The sequence below is a fragment of the Lampris incognitus genome, chromosome 13, assembly GCF_029633865.1.
Source record: "Lampris incognitus isolate fLamInc1 chromosome 13, fLamInc1.hap2, whole genome shotgun sequence".
Classification (NCBI taxonomy): domain Eukaryota; kingdom Metazoa; phylum Chordata; class Actinopteri; order Lampriformes; family Lampridae; genus Lampris; species Lampris incognitus.
Window position 1 is genome coordinate 1155001 of NC_079223.1, and position 5987 is coordinate 1160987.

Sequence of the window (5987 nt, forward strand, 5' to 3'; positions counted from 1 at the left end):
TCTCTCTCTCTCTGTCTGTCTGTCTCTATGTCTCTGTCTTTGTGTCTCTCCCTGTCTCTGTACCTTTGCTGGTCTCAACTGTGGCTACTAAAATGGACCTTTACATGTTGGATGGGAAGGTCTTGTACAAGTGTTGTGTTGTAGCCATGAACAAGAAAATGCTGAATGAGAGAAAGGATGCGGTGTGGAGGAGAACAAAGCTAAAAGTGGCAGATGATTGTAGGCCAGTGTGGAGGGGCTGTATAAAGCCCACAGGTCAGGTGACCTGCAGTGGAGCATCCTACAGGGAGCGCTGGCACTCAATGCTTTCATTTCTGAAATAAATCCAACTGTTTCTGTTAAGTGTCCTTTCTGTCAGTCTCCAGAAACCATGTTTCATTGTTAGCGGAAGGTGACAGAGTTCAGGTGCTTTGTGAAGCTCTACAAACCATGTTCTGTCACTGTGGTGATGCATGGAAGGAAACTGTTTTGTCTTTGGTGCTGGTACAAGAGGAAGGAGCAGAAAAGTGGCAACTTTTACATGTTTTAGTGCAGCCTTTCTCAAACTTTTTAGTCCCGGGGACCAGTAATCCATGGCCCTCAACCTCTGGGGACCGCTTACGTAATTTTTTTGGGGGAAAAAAAGACTAATTTTTTATTCAATGTATTTTATTATATAAAACATTTTAATCATTTAAATGTAGGCTATGTTTATAGAATTGTGTCTGTCTCTCTTGTCCGCGCCACATCATGTCTATTTGAAAGTCTCTGTTGTCTGTCTGTCTGTCTGTCTGTCGTCTGTTGTTGGGTGAGTTGTCTGTCTGTCTGTTGGCTGAGTTATCTGTCTGTCTGTCTGTCTGTCTGTTGGCTGATGTCTGTCTGTCTATTTGCTGAGTTGTCTGTCTCTCTGTTGGCTGAGTTGTCTGTCTCTCTGTTGTCTGTCTCTCTTTTGGCTGAGTTGGCTGTCTCTCTGTTGGACCTCATCTTTCCCTGCAGTAAATGACAGGTACTGATTAGCGTTAAAAATTAAATAAATTAGACAAACACCTTCACACATGACTGACATTCCCTCAGATCATTTTGCTGTCAGGTGACCAAATCAATAGGCTATTTAATAAAAAGGTGTGTGCATGTGTGTGTGAGAGAGAGAGAGGGTATAGGGAGAGACAGAATAAGAGGAACAATATAAATGAAATTAGTCTTAAAAAAACAATATAATCAATGTCTGATTCATGTGCTCACCTAATGAGATGGGTGCGCCTGTCTTCTTGAAACCAGCAGGTCAAACCGAGGGGGAAAGCAGGAGAGGGAAACACGCATGGTGTTTTCAGAAGCCAGTCTATTCCTGTATGTCGGCTTTGTCGCAGCAAGAGTTGAGAAGCCGGACTCGCACAGATAGGTGGAATGAAAGGGGAGCAACATTTTCACTGCCGTCTCGCTGAGTTGCGGGTATTCTCCTCGGCAGGCCAGCCAGGATTCAGAAAGCAGCATAGTATTGAAACGAGCGCGCAGCCCTCCGTCACATGACAGCTCCACAAGTGGGTCCTCCTCGAGAGCGGCAGATAATGTGCCGGTCTCGGCAGTGGTGAACGGATCACACATCCATTGATTTCCAGTGCGTGCGTCAGATTGTGATGGGAAGTATTCCTCAAATTTGAGCAAAGTCTGGCTCAGGTGTTCCCCCATAAATTTGTGCATGGGACTCAAATCCGCCTCACTCTCATCAGCCAGAGAAAATAATGGGAGCACATCATAAACTCCCTTGCCAACTCGAGTTTTCCCGACGGAGAGCTTTTTCTTGAATGCAGCGATTTTGTCATTCGTCTGAAAAATATCACATGCCCTTCCCTGCATCGACAGATTAAGCTGATTGAAATAGTGCAGCATATCTGAGAGGTAGGCCACTTTGGCAATCCATGCATCGTCTTGGAGGTGTACAGCCAGATTTGATTGTTTTTCAGTCAAGAATGCCTCGATCTCTCGCCTGAGTTCATAAACTCTGCTGACCACTCTCCCTCTGGATAACCAGCGGACATGTGCATGTAAAAGCAAGTGACAGTGCTCTGCCCCCTTCTCTTCACACAGGGCTGCAAAAATGAGAGAGTTGGTAGCGTTTGCTTTAATGAAGTGAAGACTATCTTCACCATTGTATTGAGTACCTCGTTCAGTTCAGGGGACATGTATTTTGATTCTAGCACCTCGTGATGAATGAAACAGTGTGTTGCCTGAACAAAGGGAGCCACCTCTTCTGTCCACTTTTTAAAAAAGTTTTAAGCATATTTTACTATTACTCGTTTTACTCGAGTATCATTTGTTTTCTGTGATATATTTTTTCCAGTGTTTTTGCTTGGGGAAAAATGTGTCTGTCTGTCTGTCTGTCCATCTTTTTCTCTTTGAATCAGTCTGGGGTCCTGTGATGGAGAAGACCTCTTCGGATGTGTTCATGTAAAGTTACTGATGTTGATGTTGTGAAATGGATATGTTATTGTTGAAGTTTGGTTTTATACAAATAAACAGTTGTTTACAATTTAAAAAAAAATCCTCTGCATCTTCCTCTTTCACACCGGCCACCTGCATGCCATCCCTCACCACATCCATAAACCTCCTCTTTGGCCTTCCTCTTTTTTGTTTTTAATATTTATTGCGTGTTATTTGTTTTTATGTGGCACTGTGGTCCGTGTGAAACGTAATTTCGTTCTTCTGTGTGTACAAGACATGCTTGTGAAAGCAGTCTAAGTTGATAATAATACTAGCTTGATCACACAACCTTTAGCTGATGTCGGAAGATTGTGGATCTTGGTTTACCGGGAGCAGAAACAAGTGTTTGTTTTTCAAATCAGAATCTCACAGGTCTGTCAAAGTAGAATCCTGTTAAGTTTCTCTGATTAAATTGACTGATCTCTTCCTTCCTCCCTCCCTTTGACACACAAGTAGAGACACACACTGCTGCGTGCTTGACTGACATTTCGGAGTGCATGACGACACACCACCTGAAGCTCAATCTGGACAAGACAGAGCTGATGTTCCTCCCGGGGAAAGGTTGCCCGCACCAAGACCTGGCCATCACCATTGACAACACCGTGGTGACACCAGCTCGGACTGTGAGGAATCTGGGTGTGATCCTGGATGACCAACTGTCGTTTGCTGCAAATGTTGCATCGGTTGCTCGCTCCTGCAGATTTCTCCTCTATAACATCAGGAGGATTCGCCCATTCTTCACCGAAGAGATGGCACAGGTGCTCATCCAGGCTCTGGTCATCCCTCGGCTGGACTACGGCAACTCCCTCCTTGCTGGCGCCCCGGCGTCGGCCATCAGACCTCTGGAGCTTGTTCAGAAAGCTGCAGCTCGTCTGGTGTTCAACCGCCCTAAGTTCTCCCACACAACTCCCCTTCTCATGTCCCTACACTGGCTCCCAGGAGCTGCTCCCATCCAGTTTAAGACTCTGGTGCTAGCTTACAGGGCAGTGAAAGGAGCAGCTCCTTCCTATCTCCAGGCCATGGTCAAGCCCTACCCCCCCCCCCCCCCACCACTTGGCTCTGCTGCCTCGGGACGCCTGGTTGCCCCGTCGCTCAGAGGCCCCTGCTGCCGATCGACCCGGTCCCGGTTCTGTTCTGTCCTGGCCCCACAGTGGTGGACTGAACTCCCCACTGATGTCAGGACAGTGGAGTCACTGCCCTTCTTTCACCGCAGGTTGAAAACTCACCTCTTCAAGAACTACTACCCTGTTACTTGTTCTTAGCACTTATTGTATTCACTCATCTAAAAAAAAACTCTCTTTCTTGCACTTTTATTTTAGCACTGGTTTTGCTCTTAGATGCTTGTTTAGAGAGAAGATGCACTTATGACCTCTGATGACTAGTATTTCTCCTGATTTCCTACATTAAATGCACTTATTGTAAGTCGCTTTGGATAAAAGCGTCGGCTAAATGACTAATGTAATGTAAGGTCTTTTCCTGTGTGTTGTCAGGGTTGTGGAGCCAGGGAGCCAGTGACAAGAAGAACGTTCTGACTTTCTGATCTTTCTATGCTCCCGTACTCCTCTTCTACCTGAGAACCTGAAGTGTCTCCAGCTCCACGGCTGATCTCCTGTTAGCCCAGCACCAGGGCTGTGTGACCTGCCCACTTGTCTCCCATTCCCTGCACAGCCAACACCTGGGCCAACGCTAACCAGACCAGTATTCATCTACCAGTGTCTATCCTGAGCCATGATGGCAAGTCTACCTCTTTGTTTGGCCCTGGTGGGAACGGGGCTACTGTTGGCCGGCAGCACTGAAGGTAAGGCTCTGATACCTGGCCCTCTCTGTTCACTGAAGAGATGCCACTGGGCTCTTTATTCACATTAATATTCTGCTGCTGTTGTTCAGATTACTACACTGGAGTCGTTTCCTGGCTGTTTGGTTGTTATCAGACCCAGACGCATGCAGACAAACACAACAGACACACACTCTCAGATATTTTCCAGAATAGTTTTCTTAAAGAAGCATTGCCTGTTGGTATACTTGGCTATGAGCTAATGCAGGAGTCTCAAACTCAAATTATCTGGGGGCCACTTGACAGGTGGTCTTATGGAGGAGGGCCGGTGCAATAGGGATGAAGAAAAAAACTGTTCGACTATATAACCTTCACATAATCTTTTATTATTATTTCATATTTTGTCAGAGTTTTCACATGAATAGGTAACTATGTACATCGTGTAGCCTGGCCATATTCAGCCTAATTCTTGCTAGAAACCTGGAACTACTTCTGCTGACATAGGTGAGCCACATTTGCTTTCAGAGACTAGGCAGTGGACACCCTGAGGACAGCCTGGAGATGTTCATTGGTCAGTCTGGACCTGTGCTTTGATTTATTAAAGTTCATAGTTGAGAACAGCTCCTCACACAGATAAGTGCTGCTGAACAAACACATGACCCGCCTGAACAGTTTGGACAACTGTGAGAATGTTTTGGGAAGCTCTCTGAGAAACTGTCCAAACATCTCCTGCTTTCCTTGTGCCTCTCTGAACTTTGCCTTGAGCTCAGTGTTGCACTGCAAGTCTGTGAGCTCCATGTGAAATGTGTTGGGGCACTGTCCACACCACAGGAGAAGGTGTCTGCAAATAACTGGAGAGTGGTGCTGTGAGTCTTAAAATTAGACAAACGATGCTCAAACTCCTGCTGCAGATTATCAATGGCAGTCACATTCTCATCAGCATTGACTCTGGCACCATCATCAATAATTGACTGGCATGTTGGGAAGCGGACAAATCGGGAATCAGGAAAGATTTATTTGTGATTTCATTTCATGCGCTTGCGTACATGAAATTAAACGAAATATCGTTTCCCCCAGCCCACAGCAGTGCAACACAAAGACAAAAACACATCCAAAAACTACAAGAACCATATATCCAAACTACAAAAAAACTACAAAAACTACAAAACTTTAAAAAAAAAATCTACGCAACATATCCAAAAAAAATAAAAAATCACTGTCCAAGAGAGCGAACGCCAGCCAGGATGACTGAACTGCCGGTCTGAATGGGCTAGCAGGTAGGTTAGCCTGCCCCACTTCCGTGTCCTGTCAGTTCGCCCTTGGTGCTTCCTCTTTGGGCACAGCTCTGGGCAGGGTCATGGTACTTGGGCCCACTGGACGCAGCAGACCAGGCTCCCCCAGCCGATCCAACGCCAGCACTCCCAGCGAGAGACCCTCGACACGCCTCCCCGCACTCCACACAACGACACCAAAAACACAGTGAACGCCAGGTGAGGCCGCTGCCAGACCGCCCTCAGTGTTATTGGAACTACCAGTTTGCATGGGCTAGCTGTTAGCTTAGCCTGCCCCGCATCCTCGTCCTGTCAGACCGCCCTCAGTGCTTCCTTTTTGGGCGCAGCTCTAGGTGGGGCCGTGATCCCTGGGCCCACAGGATACAGCAGACCAAGCTCTCCCAGCCGATCCAGCACCAGCTCCCCAGCCATCAAACGAAGACAAACTTAGATGCAGATGTGGACAAAGACACTGCATGGTCGGT

At 46.7% G+C, this 5987-nt stretch overlaps 1 long non-coding RNA gene across 1 annotated transcript in view; it reads left to right on the forward strand.

Moving 5' to 3' along the window:
- Nucleotides 1-4211, forward strand: part of LOC130123184 (uncharacterized) — a 123412-nt gene extending 119201 nt beyond the window's left edge. The window contains exon 3 of the long non-coding RNA XR_008811285.1: nt 3948-4211. This is a non-coding gene — a long non-coding RNA (uncharacterized LOC130123184). The remainder of the gene's footprint in view (nt 1-3947) is intronic.
- Nucleotides 4212-5987: the final 1776 nt, after the last annotated feature.